Below are 19519 nucleotides of genomic sequence, written 5' to 3'. Positions count from 1 at the left end.
ATAAATGAATCTAAGACCCGCATAGTGCGAAATAAACATAGCAGACACGTTAAGGAAAATCGATTTCACAAGCATTCCTACAAATACTCATTCTTCCTTTCGACAGCACGGGACTGGAATTGTCTCCCTGCAAACATTGTAAACGCAGGGACCCGCGAGCAGTTTTCCGAACTTTTGTCCGAATATTTTCAACAATAGCGCATACATTGCTGTATCACTGTATTCTATTGTTCCGTTCACTGCCTGCTGTATGTTGATATATTGTTACCACTCCTGTCTTGGTCCTGATGTGGACCGACAGTATCTGTAAATAAAAAAAAATAAAGCGCACGAATGTTGGGTAATGATCGGTTATTGAAGCTTCGACAACGCCACAATCAGGGTTAGCAAGAAGATTGGATACTATGTGGTCGATAAGCGTGCCCAGTCTATTCGTGGGACAACGAGCTGGAAGAGTAATTAGGTTTCCATATCCGAACCCATTTAGGCAGCTAACGTAATCATTAAGTAGTGGATTGGATGCATCTAAAAGGTTACTGCTAATATCACTTATGATGAGGACATTTTTCTGTACGGATGTTAAATTATGCAGAAAATTTCCTAGGGCTAAGCAAAACGCGCTTCCAGATGATGAGGATGAACGATAGGTGCCGCCAACTATTAGGTTCTTCTTATCTTGTGAAAAGAATGTATCGTCAAATTGGACCCACACAGATTCACAGTTCGCCACGTTGAGTGTCAAGTCAGATCGCCTATGCGAACGCAACTCTGAGGACACAAGAACAGCAGCACCACCATGATTACTGTTATCACGGGTGGCAGTATTCGGATGAGTACGACGGAAAGCTACACAAGTTATTGTGAGATGCGGAGAGCCAGGTTTCACTAAAGCAAATAATAGAAATTGTGTCCTGTCCTTGTGTCCTGCTTGTGTGCTGTCCCTTACTTTGTGGTTGCATGTGTTTGCGCTGTAAACAGTTTTTATGTCAAGTATGCACCTACTCGCCCAGAAAGAAGTTTTAATGAATATGACGGGTAGATAAAAAATTAGTGATGCCATCCATGTTTTTTGGCAGATTTCGGGCATTGAAAAGGATAAGTGAACTGCAGTACGATGAGAAATAAGCGCCAAATTCTTCATTTAAAAAGTACAAAGCCATTGGACACGACTTAAAGACTAAAAGTTGGAAGGCTTATGCAAAGTTAGGTAATGATAGATAGATCAGAATCAGAAGCGATGTGAGATACCCGACTATTGGGAGATTGCCGCACTTTGATCTGACAATTTTCCGTCCAGATGAACAGCCAGCCTGGCTACGCCCACTGCAGGGCGAATGCCTCTCCCATACTTCTACAACTACATTGGTTATGTGCTAATTGTGGCCAAGTTGTCCCTGCAAACGTCCTAATTTCGTCCGTCCAACTAACTTTCTGCCGCCCCCTACTACGCTTCCATTCTCTTGGAATCCAGTCTGTAACCCTTATTGAGCACCGGTTATGTTTCCTCCTCATTACATGCCCTGCCCATTTCTTTTTCTTGATTTCAGCTAAGATGTCGGTAACTCGCGTTTGTTCTCTCACCCAATATGCTGTCTGCTTATCCCCTTAACGTTACAGCTTTCCTTGCTCACTTCTGTTTCCAAGTTGTGGGTACTGCGTAGTCCATTTATTTGCAGCGCCACAGCCCAGCACGTCGTGTGCATAGGAGCCGCAGCGTGGTGAGGTCGCTTTCGAACTTCGCGCGCGTGCTCCACCGCTTTCCCTCTCCCTCGTTCCTCCGAGGGCGCCGAACCGCAGCGGGACCGTAAAACACTTGCTGCTGTCCGCCCCCGAACGGCCCAGGGGCTCACCCGATTGGTCTGTTTGGGTAGGAACCGCGGTCCCTCTCTCCTGGCGGCTCAAGCCGACCGAGGAGCGGCAACGCAGGGAGAAGCTCTCGGACAGCGAAACGGTGCGTAGTGACTTGCGATTCTCCCGGTCACCCCTTTGGTTGGCCGATCTTGCCGAAAGCCCTCGACCCGAGGCGGTTGCGTACCTATTCGGTGCTCCTGTTCTGAAGGCTACACGTACATGATCGGCTTCCGAGCCGGACTCTCGACGCAGGACGCAATGAACCTAATAAAGCATCAGATTGTGGATGGCCGTTCCAGAGACGTCAAGGCTTTACTCGGTGACCTCGAGAAAGCTTTCAACATGTTCCACAGCTTCATCGTAAAGACCATTTCAGACCTGGGTCTCGGTTCCAGATTCCATAGCTACGTCAGCTCTTTCCTAACGGACAGGAAGACCAAGCTTCGCATCAACGTGATCGAGGAGTATCTACGCCCCACCGGACTTAGATGCTTCCCCGCCAAGTCGGAGCTTCTGCTTTACAGAAAAGAGAAGGGAGGCAGACCCAAAGATTGGAAGCCTGTCTCCGAAAGCAGCATCAGTCTTCGCACTTGTGACGGGAGGATGATACCCAGCGTCGACGTTATTCGGGTCCTGTGCATGTTTGTCGAATTCACCGGCGGGAAGGAACGGCTCTCCGTAAGATCATCGCAAAGACGGACAACGCTTTCCGCCTCGTTCGCAGAATAGGAAACCGGCACCGAGGAATGAAGGAAAACAATCTCCTCAGGCTTATCAATGCCTTCGTACTATGTCACTTTAAGTACACAATTTCTATGCACAACTGGCTCAGAGCGGAGCGAGACAAGCTCAACGCTCTCATCCGCAAAGTGCTCAAGAGGGCTCTCGGGCTAGCCATCAAGACCCATTCCGAGGTTCTCCTCAACATGGGGATGCATAACACTGCCGAGGAGATTGCCGAAGCCCAAGAACGCGCGCAACTCACTCGCTTAAGCACCACAGCGGCAGGTAAACACATCCTCGAGGAGCTGGATTACCAACCTGCGGGATTCCCGATGGTCAGTACCCCGATCCCTAAGTGCACTCGAGACAAGTTCGAAGTGACCCCTGTGCCCCGAAACGTCCATCCCGTCCATAACGAGGGCAGACGCAAGGCCACAGCCGCAGGCATCCTCAAACAGATCAAGCAACGAGACATTAGAGCAAGCTTCGTCGACGCCACGGAGTACAGCGATGGGAAGACCTTTGCCATCGTTGTGGTCGACTCCAGCGCCAAGATTTCCAATAGCGCCTCCCTTCGCCCTTCAGACCCCGGAGTCGCCGAGCAGGCCGCCATCGCCCTCGCCCTGCTAGACGGTCGTGGGTCCGAGATATATAGGGATTCCAAAACGGCGGTTAGGGCTTTTCAGAAAGGTTGCATCGCCAAGCAAGCTGCTCGTCTTCTTAGCAGCTCGAGTCGATATGCTCTCACACATCATTCAATCCACTGGTTTCCCGCTCACGTAGGGTCTGTCGAGGGTGCTCCCCCGAACCTCATTGAGTCTGCTCACGAGGCTGCGCGTGACCTCACCGACCGCGCTTCCTCTGCAAGAATCACCGACTCCCTTCCTCCCTACGGCCACAGGGACACGCCCGCTACTCACGAGATTATTAAATTCTTCTACATGTCTAGAAGGGTCTTTCCACCCCCTCACCCCAAGTTGAATAGGGCGCAAGCCGTTTCGCTTAGGCTTCTGCAGACCAGCACGTATCCGTGTCTGTCCGTTCTCCACGAGGCTTACCCGGACGTGTACCGCGACGACGCCTGCCCTTCCTGCGGGCAGACCTCCACTTTAGCGCACATGCTCTGGGAGTGCGGGTTAACATACCCCAAGTTCATCAAGGAGGAGTGGGACTCGCTTCTGCGTAGCCCCGCTCTAGAAAAGCAAATCCTGGCTGTCCGGCGTGCCCGCGACCGGGCAGTGGACTAGACCTGCCGGTCCCGACGTGGGACTAGCCGGGTGCGCGACGAGTTCGCGTCCTCACCGGACCTGCAATAAAGTTTCATCACTCACTCACTCGCTCACTCACGCCAAAGAGACGCGACTTACTTGACGTGAGCGGTCGTACTGCGCCGAGTCGCTCTCGGAGGCTACTCCGAGCTGAAGGAACGTTGCCCTGGTAACAAGGTCGTTGGGTGCCATCCTCCCGTATAGCGGCGTGTTATCGCGTTTTGAGATATTCTTTTGAGATATTGTTTAACCTCGGTCAGACATTCGGCAGTATTTTAGCAAGAGGTTGATGGCGCAACCCACCGCCCCATTCCAAAGGGGAAGCTCATAACATCCATCCATCCATCCCAGATACTGAGTGTCACCCTTGAATTGCGGGAGCTTCGGCTCACGGGCCCCGTGCCGATACGGTTGTAAAAGCTGTCCTGAACGCCAAGTAGGTCGTATAGTAAACACCTTCCTTGCACTAGGGGCCTTCTCCTTGCGGCGCTCTGTTTCGCTCTCAGAGGAGACCGAACGAGCGTCCCCTCCGGGCACGCGCTACACACGCGGCTGAGCTCATCGCGCACCCCCCCCCCCCCCTGTGCCCCCCTGAGGGGCTCAGATCCTCGGACCCGCGGGGTGGTCTAGGTGACTCCCGGCGGAGCACCGCTACAGACGGAGACCACAAGGTTTAAGTGTTCATCCCATTGAAACCTCTTTGCATTGTTTGAATACACGAACCGAGATGTTTTTCCAGCATTAAACGGTAAACTGCATTATCCAAGGATCCGTAAGCATTAATTGGGCTTGCTTAAATGTTTATTTAGTGTCCTGATTTATCATACAATATTTGCAGAAGTCCTTATTAGTACTGTTGTCTTCATAACGTTACTTGCCTGCACTCCACTTGTGTCATAGCCTGTACTGCCGTACCTGAACCCCAAATGTGCAGCAGAAGTGTCAAGATTTAAAGTGGAAAGTTTGGCGAGTTGGTATACCTTCATAATGGGAACAGCGCGAACAAGACGACGACGGAGTGAACGGACACAGGACGAGCGCTCGTCCTGTGTCCTTTCACTCCGTCGTCGTCTTGTTCGCGCTGTTCCCATTAAGAAGCGTCAGGAGCTGGCAATATGTGCAGTAAAATATAGCGTAACGTTCTTTTTTTTTTCTCGCCAATGTGTTGTGCAAACAATGGGATATTTCAGCTCGAGCTTATTTTGCTGACAGTACAGTTTTGGCGAGCATTTTTCATGTTTTTTTTATCTAGCTGAAATCGTAGAACGTGCACAATATACCTATAGTATGAAGCATGTCAAGCAGCATTGTATGTAAATACAAGTACGGGGGAAGCTCGGCATAAATATTGTCTGAAGCTTCGCTCTCCCTACTTTAGCAGCACGCCAAACACGGAGAGAAAACTTTCGATCTCAGCTTTCAATTCCGTAAAATAGATGTGTCTGTGTTTCTGTATTATAAACTTAGTGACTGACAGCATTAAGTCCACCTGACCTGTACGAAAATTGTGAGCATGTACTGCTTAGTTCACCGTTGACAAGAAACAACATAAGCTTACTTGTTGCAAGTGTTTTTGTGCCAGTTGAGGCCTCTCGGTCACGTGGCGACACGATAAAGTCATCCGCAGTCATGCCAGAGTACCACACACACGACAACCACTCGGAAAGCGGCAACAAAGCGCCCAAAAGCAGCGAGCGAGCAGCGCGGCAAACCACACCAGCCGCTACTGCAGCGGCCATATTGCGTAGTGATGATGACATTAGCTTTGATTTTGTCAGCGCCATCTTTCCGTCGTATACCTTAGTTCACAACGCCGCCACTACTCTTATTTCCGTTGCACTGTGGAAGGTGCAGTTTGCCTTCTCTAAGTTTATGCAGGTGTTCTGTGACCGCACGCTATTCGGTTCCCCGGGCGCCGCGGAAGAATCAATGGGCGCGCTTCTTTCTTCGGTCGTCTGGAACACTATAGTGTAGAATTCATCGCCCACCGACACTGATACGACTGTGGTAAACTTGCGATAGGTAGTGCTGACGAATATTTTCGAAAATATACTCCGAGACAAACTAGCGGAAGCACTCTCAAAAATGGGTAATGTCGAGCGGCTTGCTCTCCATGGGCGCGCCACCTGGGTCATCCATGGCGCAGCGGAGCACGGTATGCGAAAAATTGACGCATTGCCCACAATTCTGGCGTTCATTTCATATGCGTGGCTTTAAAAGAATCTAAAGTAAGCAAGCATGATGGGTTTTCGCTGTGAATTCACTTCTCTCGAGGGCACCGAAAGCACTTGAGCCAACGGCACTACGCGAAACGGGCGCGCGTCAATAAAGGAGACGACGGACGCGCTTGAACTTGCATCGCTTCACAACAAACCCACGCGGCGCAACATTTGAACCAGAATTACGGGGCCAAATGCAATGCGCGTAGCTCGCATCCTGTGACAAGCCGCGAATAGGTGCAGGTCGGTTACGCGATTTTCTTCCGTTTTGCTGGCAGCGGATGCTGACGCAACTTTAGGCGGCGGTTGGCGGAGGATATTTTGTTTTTCATTCGGAACGTCACAAACTCAAGGGTGGGTGCCTTCAGCATGCGTTTGCGTTTGAAAAATCAGGTCACATTCTCCAATTCGTGTATACGAACTGAATATTATTTCGTTTTACAGGAACCCTTTGGACATTTTTTTTTTTATCTTGCAGCGATGGGCCGCCGGTGTTCCAGAATTTCCAACCCTTAACTCTGCGGAACTATCGAGCTTCTAGAGATGCGAGCACTAATTATTAAAATGTGGTTCAGAGGTTTCTGGGCGTGATTAAGCTTTCGCGACTAGTGGGAAATACGCAAAAAAGGAAAACGAAATAAAGAAAATTGTTGCCTCAGACTAGCCATTGTTAGCTGAAAGTTTTTTTTCTTCTGTTACATTCATTGGTGAATACAATTTTATGAGATAAATGCAACCTCCAAGTGCATGCCAGTACGACTCTGCGGCTCGAATTGATCGTTCGATAACGGAGCTGAAACGCGATGTCGCTTTCTGAGTATACTGGAACAACGACAACGCACTCCACGCATTGCGCAGCAATATCCAGCTCCCGTTTCGGTGCAAACGCGTTCCGAGTGGCTCACGACGGAAACCTAGTTTTCGGGCTTACATGTCTGCTTGCAAACACGTCACTTCTCCCCAAGTTATATAACGCGAGATATCGAAGCGCAATGAACTATTTCTGGCAACAAAGAAGCAAAGTGTACGAACGAATGAATCCGTGCCGCCGTGCACTCAAAAATACCAGTAAAAATTTCAAAACGTGAAAGAGTGATGATACTGAACGCTATTTGCCTTTATAGTGACAAAGAAACAATAAATTAACTACTAAATGGTGCAATATCTAATTAGGAATAATAACTCTGCCCTCTTTTTTATGTAATAAAAATGCTTCGGTAATTCTAAGAGAAAGTTCGCGTAATGAAATTGCGCTTACTACTGCGCCTTTACCGGAAGATACTGGAACTAACGTAAGCATCGCGAAGTGATTGCACTATGCTGCTTTTATTAGCAGCGGCGCGCGGTCGATTTTTTCGCCCTCTGTGGCCATTTGTTGAACTTGAGAGTGTGCGGGCCCCGGGCTCCTCCTCTGTCGTTGCAACGCGGTTTCACCGACTGCTCCTCTGCGTCATGCCAGATGGCGCGGATAGCGGCGCTGTCTAGGGTGCCTCGATGCGCGCGCGCCTGCGCGCGCGCGCATCGAGGCACCCTACGCTGTCAGCTGCGGCGGTTGCTAGGCAACGGCTCAGCTCGCGGTGTGGCCACTGGCCACAGCGAAAGGGCGAGAATACGGCCGATGTAGCTCTCGCTACCAAAAAGTTTGCGACATGATTTACAAGCTCTAAATGTACAGTGCACTGGTGCACTGTGATGAACAAAGCTTACAAAAGTTTTTTTTTTATGCGGATATTGTTTTCGCCATGCCACGTCCTGTTTTGCGTGGGTCGCGATGCGGCGGAGGCGAGCGCCATCTGCAGATGTTGCAAGGAACCAGGCGCGCCAGTTTATTGCCTTTGAGATTCGGGCGCGCAAATCTGGGAGGCAATGCCCTCTCTATGAATGTTAGAAACGCTGGAAAAAGTGTTTCTGATTTTTCTATTTTTTTTTTTTACAGCGAACCTGTATGCCTCCACCACCTAAGGAAATTTTCGTGTCGTTGTGGTAAGCAAGAAACTCCCCATACGTGGGCTGATCCCGAAGACAGTGCAATGCCGGGCCGATCCGCGGCGGAGGTGAAGCAGCCGTTAAGCACTCCCCATACGTAGGCCGATCCCGAAGTTGGCTGAAGTCACTATAGGAAGAGTGGACACGGAACACTAAAACGGCGACAAGGACAAGCGCTTGTCCTTGTCGCCTTTTTAGTGTCCCGTGTCCACTCTTGGGCTAGTCACATCAGCATGGAATACCAACTAGCCCGGTCTCACACCCTGCTCCCGAAGATAGTGCAATGCCGGGCACACCCGCGGTGGAGGTGAAGCGAGCGTTAAGCACTACCCATATGTGGGCAAATCCCGAAGATAGTGCTATACCGGCCCGACCCGCGGCAAAGTTGAAGCAGGCGTTTAGCACTCCCCATACGTGGGCCGATGCCGAAGATAGCGCAATGCCGGGCCGACCCGCGACGGAGGCGCAGTTCGCCATTAAGGGCCGCACATACCCAGCTTCGCTGGTCATCCGTCTTCACAGAGCGGAAGGGAACTGAGTTTCTTTTTGTTCCAGGGAAGCACCTCTTCCTAGCTGATATGCTATCCCGTGCGTCTAACAACTGCGACAAGCCATCATGGACAGCGACGATGCTGAAGTACCTGCCGTGAGTGTCATCTCATTCGCGTCAGCCAGAAGCCTCTAACGCGATTGGTTGCCGAGACAACAAAGGATCGCTATCTGATCGGGGTGATGAAAAGCCTGAACAAATGTGAACCGGTGGATGGCCTTGTGAAGCCAATTATTGCCGAGTTGTCGCAAGTGCAGGGCATTTTGTTGGAGGGGTGCAAGATTGCAATTTCCGCCAGTATGAAGCGTGAAATGCTGAAATAAATTCACGAAGGCGACTTGGGCATAAACAAATGCAAGTCGAGAGCACGGGGCATGATATTCTGTTCGGGAATGAATACCAATATTGAAGCGTCTGTTCATAAGTGCGCAGTCTGCAAAAAATACGCATAGTCAGCCAAGTGAGCCATTGCTTATGCGCCCACTGTCTGACCAAGTTGGGAGTTGGCATCGACATCTCCTACTACGGCGGCAGGTCTTTGCGTCTGCGACGCACTGTCCCACTAGCGCTATCTTCACGAGGTACAGAATACCAATGGAGGTATGTTCGGACAATGGGCCGCCCTTAGTAAGCAAACAGTTTGCCGTGCTTGCGGGAGAGTACGATTTCCAGCACATTATTTCTAGCCCTGGCTTTCCACAGCCAAATGGCCTTACACAAACAGCGGTGGAAGTGTTGAAGCGGATATCAAAGAAAACCACCGAAACAAAGATTTTTGGCGCGGTTTGCTCGCTTACAGGACAACCCCGTTGCAAGGCACTGCTGCACCAGCGGAGATTCTTCAGGGCCAGCAGAATACGAACAACTCTACCAGACTTCCAAGGTAAACCCCGGCTCGCGAAGCATCACCAGACAAGAGACAACAGGCAGCTGCTACCGCCGCTGAGTCAAAGAGACCCGGGGCGCGTGAAGGCACATGGGAAACAAAGGCACGTGTCCTACAGCACTGTGTGCAGCCCACGTCCTAGAACCTCGTCACAGAAGACGGCAACCTTTCGCGCCACAACCGAAAGCACTTGCTACGTATAAAAGAGATATTTGGACGTGAGCCTTTGGACGACAGCGAACACGACTGCGAGGCAGCGCTTGAGGACAGCAGCGACCAGTGACTTTCCATGATGGGACGCCTAGCGCTCTGGGGATGATCGCAAGGACAATTTGTGCCCCCGCGTCGTTTGGAATACGACAAACCTTCAGCAGGCGCCGTGACTTATTGTGTGCATTGTTTTTGTGTTTGAAAATTCCATGTAACGTTTCTAGAATGTATTTAATCGTATAGAATGTGCAATAATGTCTCTTTGCTAGGAAGTTCAATCTGCCATTGTGCTTTTATTGTTTGTTCCAAAAGAGGGAAGATGTATCATACCAGCGACAGGCAACATGCGCGGTACCCGCCTAAAGCTGTAGACGACACGCATGACAAGAACCTCTCCGGCGCGATCTTCATTAATCACCGCCGCTCAATAAAGTCGGGGCTTTTACCACCCCAGCACTTGGTCACGATGAATGTTATACAGTGGTCACTGTATTCAGAAAGAATGCTGTTTGTTTGGGTTTCATAGCTGTTTTCTTGGGTTCCATAGCGTGTAGCCGAATGTGCCCACTTTCATACTCGGAGGGGGGGCAAATGGAATACTTTGCCCTCCCCCGTTTTTTTCAGTGGTGGGAAAGTTCCCCCTCGCCCTCTAGTAGTTATGCATATGCTTGTCATTATATATATATATATATATATATATATATATATATATATATATATATATATATATTGTTACGGTTAATGTTAAACCGGCTTTATTCAAGGGACGAGATGGATGGTAAAGTCAAGATGGCGTCCTGAGGCTGCACCAGCTCACTTCTTCCTCTTCTTTTCGCCCGGCTCATGCCGTAGCAATCCCCGCTTGCCAGACGAAGCCCGCTGGGCAAGTCCAAATAACTCGGAAAGCGTAGGGTGAAACCGCTTAAGACGGGCAACATGTACTAACTGGGTCCGGCTAGACCGAGGACCAGTCGACGTCAAGCGTGCCACTACGTGCGTCAAGTCACTCAAGCGATCTACAATGACGAATGGGCCCGCGTACTGGGGTAAAAACTTTTCGCATAAGCCACGTTTACGTTGCGGAGTCCACAACCACACAAAGTCTCCTTTGGCGTACGAGACAGACTGGTGTCGGCTGTCATAGCGCTCTTTCGATCGGTCTTGCGATGCCACAGTACGAAGACGAGCGATACGCCGGGCTTCTTCGGCAAGACAAAGGGTCTTGGCAACAGAGTACTCGCTGTGAAAGTCAAACGGTAGTATAGTGTCAATGCAGCTTAGCGGTGAACGTGCGTAAAGGAGATAAAAAGGACTGTAATCGGTCGTCTCATGCTTTGCAGTATTATACGCATAGGTGATGAAGGGGAGTACGGCATCCCAGTCCTTGTGATCGGAAGATACGTACATGGCCAGCATGTTAGTTAGAGTTCTGTTCGTACGTTCTACAAGCCCATTTGTCTGAGGGTGGTAAGGCGTTGAATGACGGAACTGCGAACTGCAGAGACGAAGCAGTTCTTCTACGGCATCCGCAACGAACTGACGACCGCGATCGCTAATGATCACACGGGGGGGACCATGTCGAAGAATAATGAATCGACGCAAAACGTTGCAACGGACGCAGCTGTTGAAGATGGCACGGCCGCCGTTTCCGCGTAACGGGCAGATGGTCGACACATACGATCACCCATTGGTTGTCGTTAGATGATCAGGGAAATGGGCCCAGAAGATCGATACCCACTTGTTCAAATGGCAGGCGAGGCGGCGGCAGAGGTTGGACTAGACCTGGCGGAGCGGTCGTAGGGCGCTTGTAGCGTTGACATCGTTCGCAACTGGCGAAGTAGTGCTTAACCGTGTCCCGCATTCTGGGCCAGTAAAAACGCTCCTGTGTCCGGTTCAAAGTTCTTACGAATCCTAGATGGCCAGAGGTCACATCGTTGTGCATGGCTCTCAGTATGTCCGTTCGCAGACTCTGCGGCACCACCAGAAGGAAGCGTGCGCCTTTAACCGAATAATTGGTCTTGTAAAGCAGGCCGTCACGGACACAAAATGGACCGGTGGCTCCAGGACGCGATGCGGCTACAAATATAGGTTCCAAACCAATATCATTTTCCGGCTCTGCTTTGAAAGTCATCGAGTCTGGGAATGTAGAAGAAATGGGAGCAAAACAGTCATCAAAATTGTCTTCGTCACACTCCGTCGTCGTCAGAGGAAGGCGGGAGAGAGTCCGCATCTGCGTGGCGACGCCCAGACTTGTAGGAAATAACGAAGTCGTACTCCTGCAGTCGAAGAGCCCAACGTGCCAGTCGTCCACTCGGGTCACGGAGATTCACCAACCAGCACAACGCGTGGTGGTCAGTAATGATAGTGAACGGGCGTCCGTAGATATAAGGTCGAAATTTGTGGACAGCGAAAACAGCTGCCAAGCATTCTTGCTCGGTCACAGTGTAATTGCGTTCCGCCTTAGTCAAAGAGCGACTAGCATAAGCCACAACGTGTTCAGCTCCTTGATGACGTTGCACAAGTACGGCACCGATGCCGATGCCACTGGCATCAGCGTGCACTTCCGTAGGTGCGGATGCATCGAAGTGACGCAATATGGGCCCTGATGTTAGTAGAAATTTTAGCTGACGGAACGCGTCGTCGCAAGCCGATGTCCAGTTGAAAGGGACGGCTTTTTGGAGAAGACATGTTAGGGGGTACACCACGTCGGCGAATCTTGGGACGAAGCGACGAAAGTACGAGCACAGGCCCAAGAAACTCCTCAACTCCCGCACTGACTTCGGTGCTTCGAAGGAGCTGACTGCCTCAATCTTCCGTGGATCTGGCCTCACACCGTTTTTGTCGACCAGATGCCCAAGTACTAACGTCTCGGTTTCTCCAAAACGACATTTCTTGGAATTTAGGATCAAGCCGGCTTGTTTGACACAATCCAGAACAAGACTGAGACGGCTGTTATGTTCACTCAATGTGCTGCCAAAAATCACCACATCATCGAGGTAGCACAAAACAATTTCCCATTTAAGTCCTCGGAGGATAGTATCCATGAATCGTTCGAATGTTGCTGGCGCGTTACAAAGGCCGAACGGCATAACGTTAAATTCATAAAGACCGTCTGGTGTCACGAAGGCCGTTTTCCCCTTATCGTCTGGGTGCATGGGTATCTGCCAATACCCTGATCGCAAATCCAGTGATGAAAAGTAGGCAGCGGAATGTAGACAGTCGATGACATCATCAATTTTAGGAAGCGGATACACATCCTTTTTGGTGACCGCATTCAGTTTCCTGTAATCAACGCAAAACCGCCACGATCCATCCTTCTTTACTAAGATTACTGGCGCTCCACGGACTAGAAGACTCTTGGACAACACTTTTCCTCAGCATGTCTTTCACCTGTTCAGCAATAACTGTCCTCTCTGCTGAAGAAACGCGGTAAGGCTTTTGCCGAATGGGGTGCGCAGATCCGGTGTCAATTCCGTGGCGAGCACGAGAACGCGGGAGTGAAGCCTGCTTGTCGCCTTGTGTGAAATCGAACACAGAAAGGTGTGCCCACAATACTTGTGCGAGAGCGCGGCGCTCATGTGAGGGCAGTGCCTTGTTGATCATTCGTAGGATCTGCTCTTCAGAAATGCTTCTTTGGGGATCGCAAGTATGAGACTGCTCCTCCTCGCTTAGAACTGTAATGGAGCTGTAAGTAATCTCGTCAAATTCAGCAAGCTTCATATCACGCGGGAGAACGGCAGGGACCAGTGGCGTAGCAACAGGGGGGGCCGGAGGGCCGTGGGCCCCGGGTGCACGGGGCCAGTAGGGGGGGGGGGGGGTGTCATATACGTCTGAAGACACCCGAAAATTGTCGATATCCTCGCCTTCCTCGACTACACCCGGGGGGGGGGGGGGGGTGACAGAAGAGCTAAGGGCCCCGGGTGCCGGACGACCTAGCTACGCCACTGGCAGGGACGCAAGAACAATTGAAAGCCCACAAATTGGAGCCGCCATTCACTACTCTCACGACAGAGCGTGGTACAAGTACATCTTTCTTTGCGCAGCTCGACGTAAGTGGCTGGACTTGCGCGTCAAACGATGAAAGATCGGCAGCAGCGAAATTGACAGGGATACATGACAACGACCAAGGCGGTAGCAGCAAATCGTTCGAAACAACACAATAGTTTTTCACTGGTAAGGATGTGTCGGCAAGGGTGGCGAGAAGCGCGCTATTCAAAGTAATTTCGCCTGTGCCACAGTTAACGGATGCACCACATTCCTGAAGAAAGTCAATCCCGAGAATCACATCGTGAGTGCACCGCGGTAGTACGAGAAATTCTGTTTTAAGATCTTCTCCTCCGAATAAAACACTTGCAACACAAATACCAAGGGGAACTAGGCACTCTCCGCTGACACCACGAAACGTCACACCATCATTCCACGGGAACATAACTTTCCTACCCAGCCTCTCTTTGAAAGTCACACTCATGACGGAAACGGTAGCACCAGTGTCCACTAATGCTGTTGCAGGTATACTATCAATTAACACACGCACTTTGTTCTTCACCATGATTATAGGCAGAGGAGTATTTCGCAGATACACAGACTGTCCGGCGACCTTACCTCCATCGGCCGCGCCGGCTAGTTTCCCTACGGCGGTGGAGACGTCGACAACTTTGACAAAGGATGGTCCACTACCGAAACGTCATTGAAATATACTTGCTAATTGAACGTACGTCCTACTCTTTCTCATCATTATATATATATATATATATATATATATATATATATATATATATATATATATATATATATCTATGGGTCATTCCATCTCAAGTGTACTCGGTGTTTTATCGACCATCTGCGATTCTGCTGAAAAAAATCATACTGTTTTACCTCAAAGTGCGAAGTAATTATTCAAGCGATTTTTCTTGAAAAAAAAAAATTTCTAATGCCCTGAGGACGCTTTGAAGATTGCGCACACAAGTGAAACTGTGCCAGGTAGAAAAATTTCTACAAAGTTATTGCTTTGACCTGTTACTGCGAATATTTTTTGAAATAGTCGCCAGACGGTGCTCTTTCGTGACTATTGTCGTTTATTACTTTTTGTTTTAATTTACATAATTTTTACCGTAAGGAAAAGTCGACAATTGCCCCTTTTTAAATATTTTTATAAAAGAAAGTAACGTTTCCACGAGGAATATATTGACAATAGGGGCTTGGTTTGTGTGTATACTAGATGATAAAAATATTCGTATAAAAAATAAAGCCTAAGCTTTTGCTTAATGTCATGGTAAATATGAAAAAAATTACATTCTGACTCAATTTGTGGCTTCATTTTCGCAATGTAGCGTTCCAAGTAAAAATATGGCATAGTCGGCATCGGATAGTATGCTTTGCTGTCTATCTATGTACAAAGATTCAAAAGATTAAATTTTGTTTTAAGCGAGAAAAAAAATTTTGAACTGCACAATCACAAGGTTGCGCGGAGCATCTCTTTGCGTCGCCTTCACTGCATAGCACGTCGGCCGGTGTTTCAGTCTCGCTCATTTAACGCGCTTCTTCTTTTTCTTTTTGAAGACGAGGTCTTTTTTGGCGACTTCAGGTTGATTTGCGGTTCGTGGGGACTGAGTTTCTGGCCATTGTCATCTTGTAAGATTAGATAATTGCAGGCCTTCTAGTGCACGTAGGACAAGAAATAGGCGTCTGAGTTAAGCTTGGAACGAAAAAGATGCAGAAAGTTAGTGTGCTAATATATACGGAGAAGTTATAACGCGTAATTCCTAAAAAATACGGTGAAATAAGTTCGATCGACATGCCACCAGTCACTAAAAACGCGCCAGAACAGGAACCAGAACTGTGGCTTTGTAAGCCACCTGTGCCACGCAAAAAGAGCAAGAAACGTAATTCAACTTTACGGCCCCGTTTTTTCGTCCTCCTACGAATGTAAGGCTAGAATTTTTATGTGCATCCGGCAACACAATGGCGTAAAAATCACCCCTTGTCCTGGAGAGGAAATACATGAACTAGAGACATCGTATAGTTTAAACGTGCCATGAATTATTACGCAAATCCATGTACCTGAATTCCCAGAAGCTGAAGACGCACCAAAACTGTCGTCCAGTCTGTCGACTTGATACATTTTCTTCACACCTCGATCATCGGAAAGAAACTGTAAACATGAACGCCGGTTTGCTTCTGTGACAGCTGTAGCTTTGCCTGGGATAAAGCGGAGCAGTAACAGACGACACACCTATCGTCTGCTCGTAATGCACGCTCCTCCCGTCGTCTTGACGTCGCTTTCCGAGCCTCGGTGGGTGGCATCGCGGGACGCGTTTACGATACGAATACGTGTTCCAACCAGACATTTAAGGCCGCTTCGCAGACATTCTAGGTATCAAGCCGGCCAGTGGCATTTTTCGTTGTTTTAGGTTTAGCAGAACGCCACAAATCGCCTGTTCGTTGAATAAAGCCACAGTTCTGGTTCCTGTTCTGGCGCGTTTTAGTGACTGGTGGCATGTTGATCGAACTTATTTCACCGTAATTTTTAGGAATTACGCGTTATAACTTCTCCGTATATATTAGCACACTAACTTTCTGCATCTTTTTCGTTCCAAGCTTAACTCAGACGCCTATTTCTTGTCCTACGTGCACTAGAAGGCCTGCAATTATCTAATCTTACAAGATGACAATGGCCAGAAACTCAGTCCCCACGAACCGCAAATCAACCTGAAGTCGCCAAAAAAGACCTCGTCTTCAAAAAGAAAAAGAAGAAGCGCGTTAAATGAGCGAGACTGAAACACCGGCCGACGTGCTATGCAGTGAAGGCGACGCAAAGAGATGCTCCGCGCAACCTTGTGATTGTGCAGTTCAAAATTTTTTTTCTCGCTTAAAACAAAATTTAATCTTTTGAATCTTTGTACATAGATAGACAGCAAAGCATACTATCCGATGCCGACTATGCCATATTTTTACTTGGAACGCTACATTGCGAAAATGAAGCCACAAATTGAGTCAGAATGTAATTTTTTTCATATTTACCATGACATTAAGCAAAAGCTTAGGCTTTATTTTTTATACGAATATTTTTATCATCTAGTATACACACAAACCAAGCCCCTATTGTCAATATATTCCTCGTGGAAACGTCACTTTCTTTTATAAAAAATATTTAAAAAGGGGCATTTGTCGACTTTTCCTTACGGCTAAAAATTATGTAAATTAAAACAAAAAGTAATAAACGACAATAGTCACGAAAGAGCACCGTCTGGCGACTATTTCAAAAAATATTCGCAGTAACAGGTCAAAGCAATAACTTTGTAGAAATTTTTCTACCTGGCACAGTTTCACTTGTGTGCGCAATCTTCAAAGCGTCCTCAGGGCATTAGAAATTTTTTTTTCAAGAAAAATCGCTTGAATAATTACTTCGCACTTTGAGGTAAAACAGTATGATTTTTTTCAGCAGAATCGCAGATGGTCGATAAAACACCGAGTACACTTGAGATGGAATGACCCATATATATATATATATATATATCGAACCATCCTTTGTCAAGGTCCTCTGACAGACTTTGACAAAGACTGCTCCACCAGCTGAAAGGTCAGTGAAATAAACTCTGCTAATTCAACGTACGTCGTACATTTTTCGTGATTTTAATGCCAGGGCCAGCCTTATTGCCTCAGCCACAACTATGTATGTATATATATATATATATATATATATATATATATATATATATATATATATATATATATATATATATATATATACCACGTATCCGCTTCACGATAGCTTCGCTGTCGTTTCGATTCCCGTAAGAGCGAGGTATGCGAAGCTTTATTCCTTAGTTTCTTTTTTGTCTGCGCAATATCAAGAGCATTCGTTCTTACTGGGCCAAACAACTATTTTCGGCGTTTCGCGCTTTTTTTGCGTGCCACAATAACTTGTGCATTACTATTCTATGCATGTTTTTCCCATTCTGTATGCTACGTTATCTGTTTGTGCAACCGACGTTAACTGATATGCGCTACGCATATTGGTAGCGCATATCAGTGAACATCAGTTGCACAAACAGATAACATATATCTTTCTAATATAATCTCTTTCACCCTACCATAACGCAACTCCCTGCAGGGCTATATGTATTGTATAAAAGTAAAACAAAGACACCCAATACCTGCCAAGATGCCCGCTCAGTACCGCTTGAGCCGACAATTGGAATAACTCTGTTCAGTAGGCATGCAGGCTTGTATTTTTCAAACGCCTGCTTTCTTTTTTTTTTTTGTACTCGTTCTCTTAGAAACGGGCATGCACGGTAGTGAGATGTGAATGGCGGCCGTAAAAGCAACGCTAATAAATGACCAAGAAACACGCGTGTCCAGATCGATTGGTCGTTTTCTCCAGGAAGGCTTCGCGAGCCTGTATCGATCATTGCGCCGACCTGGTGAATGCCAGAAAGCTCGACGGGTGGGCTCAACAACTGCGTGCAGCCCACGCCGCCACAATGTTATCGACTGAGCGAATACGATCAGTCATTGCCAATGCACCTGCTTCAGAAGAGCGCACAGCGTTCGTCTGTGTTTGCGAGTTTGGTGCACAGCCTTCAATGGTGAACCGGCATTAAAAGCAACATGTTCGACCTGTCACTGCGTCATGTCCTTTCACAGCGTTGCCTTGCCAACGGCGGTCACAAGATGAGTGGTGAGCGCAATTTTTTTTAGTACGCCGATGTTCAATTACTCATTGCTAGCTTTAGCCTGCGGGAACAGCTTCACGCTCCAATTTACAACTGCTGGTGGTGCTGATGCCCTTGCTGTGGCCGTTTTCCTTTTAGTATTCGTTCATTTTCCAAACACGCGGACGCAGCAAGCAGTCAAACTAGCCAGAAAACAGTGAAACGCGTTTATCGATGTGCGCTTATGGTGACAGTGCCTTGAAGTTTAAAGCTGATGCTGGCGCTTTTTGAGTGCCCGAGACAATTCCACGCGGCAAGCAAAACGCGATGTAGGTGGAGCAAATGGCATATGATTCCAGTGAAAAACATTGAAGCAGGCGGCGACGTGTTCCTAACAGGTTGCACGTCAAACGTGCCCCCACTGCCAGGGTAAGGAACTCACCAGTTGCTCCCTTACGTGTCAGCGCGGCTGCACACAGCTCCGGGCGCGCTCGGTGTGTCTTAGCAGACTTGGCACAAACCAGCTGCCATTGTGGGCAGAGCCGCACTCGTGCGCCACTCTCGCAGCGACGGCCAAGGCGAGCCACGCACGCCACCGACGACCACGCGACGTCTGCCGCTGGTCGTTGGTTGACGGCCCTCGCTCGATACAGCTTCCCTCTCGATTCTCGCCCTTTCTCATTTGTTACGTGACCTCATTTTGTGCGCCGCGGCGCTGCGTTCCTCCTCGCGCAGTCAGCGCCGCTCGTTCCTCCTGTGGCGTCTGCTCAGCTCACAGCAGTTTTCCAAGAGGAACAATATTATCCTCCGCGCCTCCCACAGTCAGCGTAGTTTTGTTTTTGCCGGCATGCAGGCCTTGGTGGCCACCACGGAGCTTTGGTTGCAGCTACGTAACAGTTGCTCTCGGTTAGGTCTATTAGAGCAAAATTTGTGGAAATGATGTTTCGTCTGCACGTAGTAATTCTGCGAAAATCCGCAAGGTTTGCGGGTTTCCGCAGAACTACTACGTCAAACACTTGCATTTGCTTCTTCTCGTCGACAAATTCGACTTGGCCCTGCCATCTGCTAGCCGCCTGGTTAGCTCAGATGGTAGAGCGGCTGCACCGGAAAGGCGGTGGTTTGAGTCCCGGACAAGGACGAATTTTTCTTCAACTATGAGCCTTTTCTTTCGT

The 19519-nt window shown here is 48.6% G+C and overlaps 1 protein-coding gene across 2 annotated transcripts in view; it reads right to left on the bottom strand.

Moving 5' to 3' along the window:
• Positions 1–19519, bottom strand: part of LOC135915563 (receptor-type tyrosine-protein phosphatase kappa-like) — a 682443-nt gene that overhangs the window by 618233 nt on the left and 44691 nt on the right. The window contains exon 1 of one of the 2 annotated variants that reach the window (XM_065448676.2): positions 18790–18963. The exons of the other annotated variant lie outside the window; for it this stretch is intronic. The gene's annotated coding sequence lies outside the window, so the exon portion shown is untranslated. Of the gene's footprint in view, positions 1–18789; positions 18964–19519 lie in introns of those variants that run through there. 2 annotated transcript variants of the gene reach the window in all.

The sequence above is a fragment of the Dermacentor albipictus genome, chromosome 9 (genome assembly GCF_038994185.2).
Source record: "Dermacentor albipictus isolate Rhodes 1998 colony chromosome 9, USDA_Dalb.pri_finalv2, whole genome shotgun sequence".
Taxonomy (NCBI): Eukaryota; Metazoa; Arthropoda; class Arachnida; order Ixodida; family Ixodidae; genus Dermacentor; species Dermacentor albipictus.
This window is presented reverse-complemented; position numbering and strand designations above follow the sequence as displayed.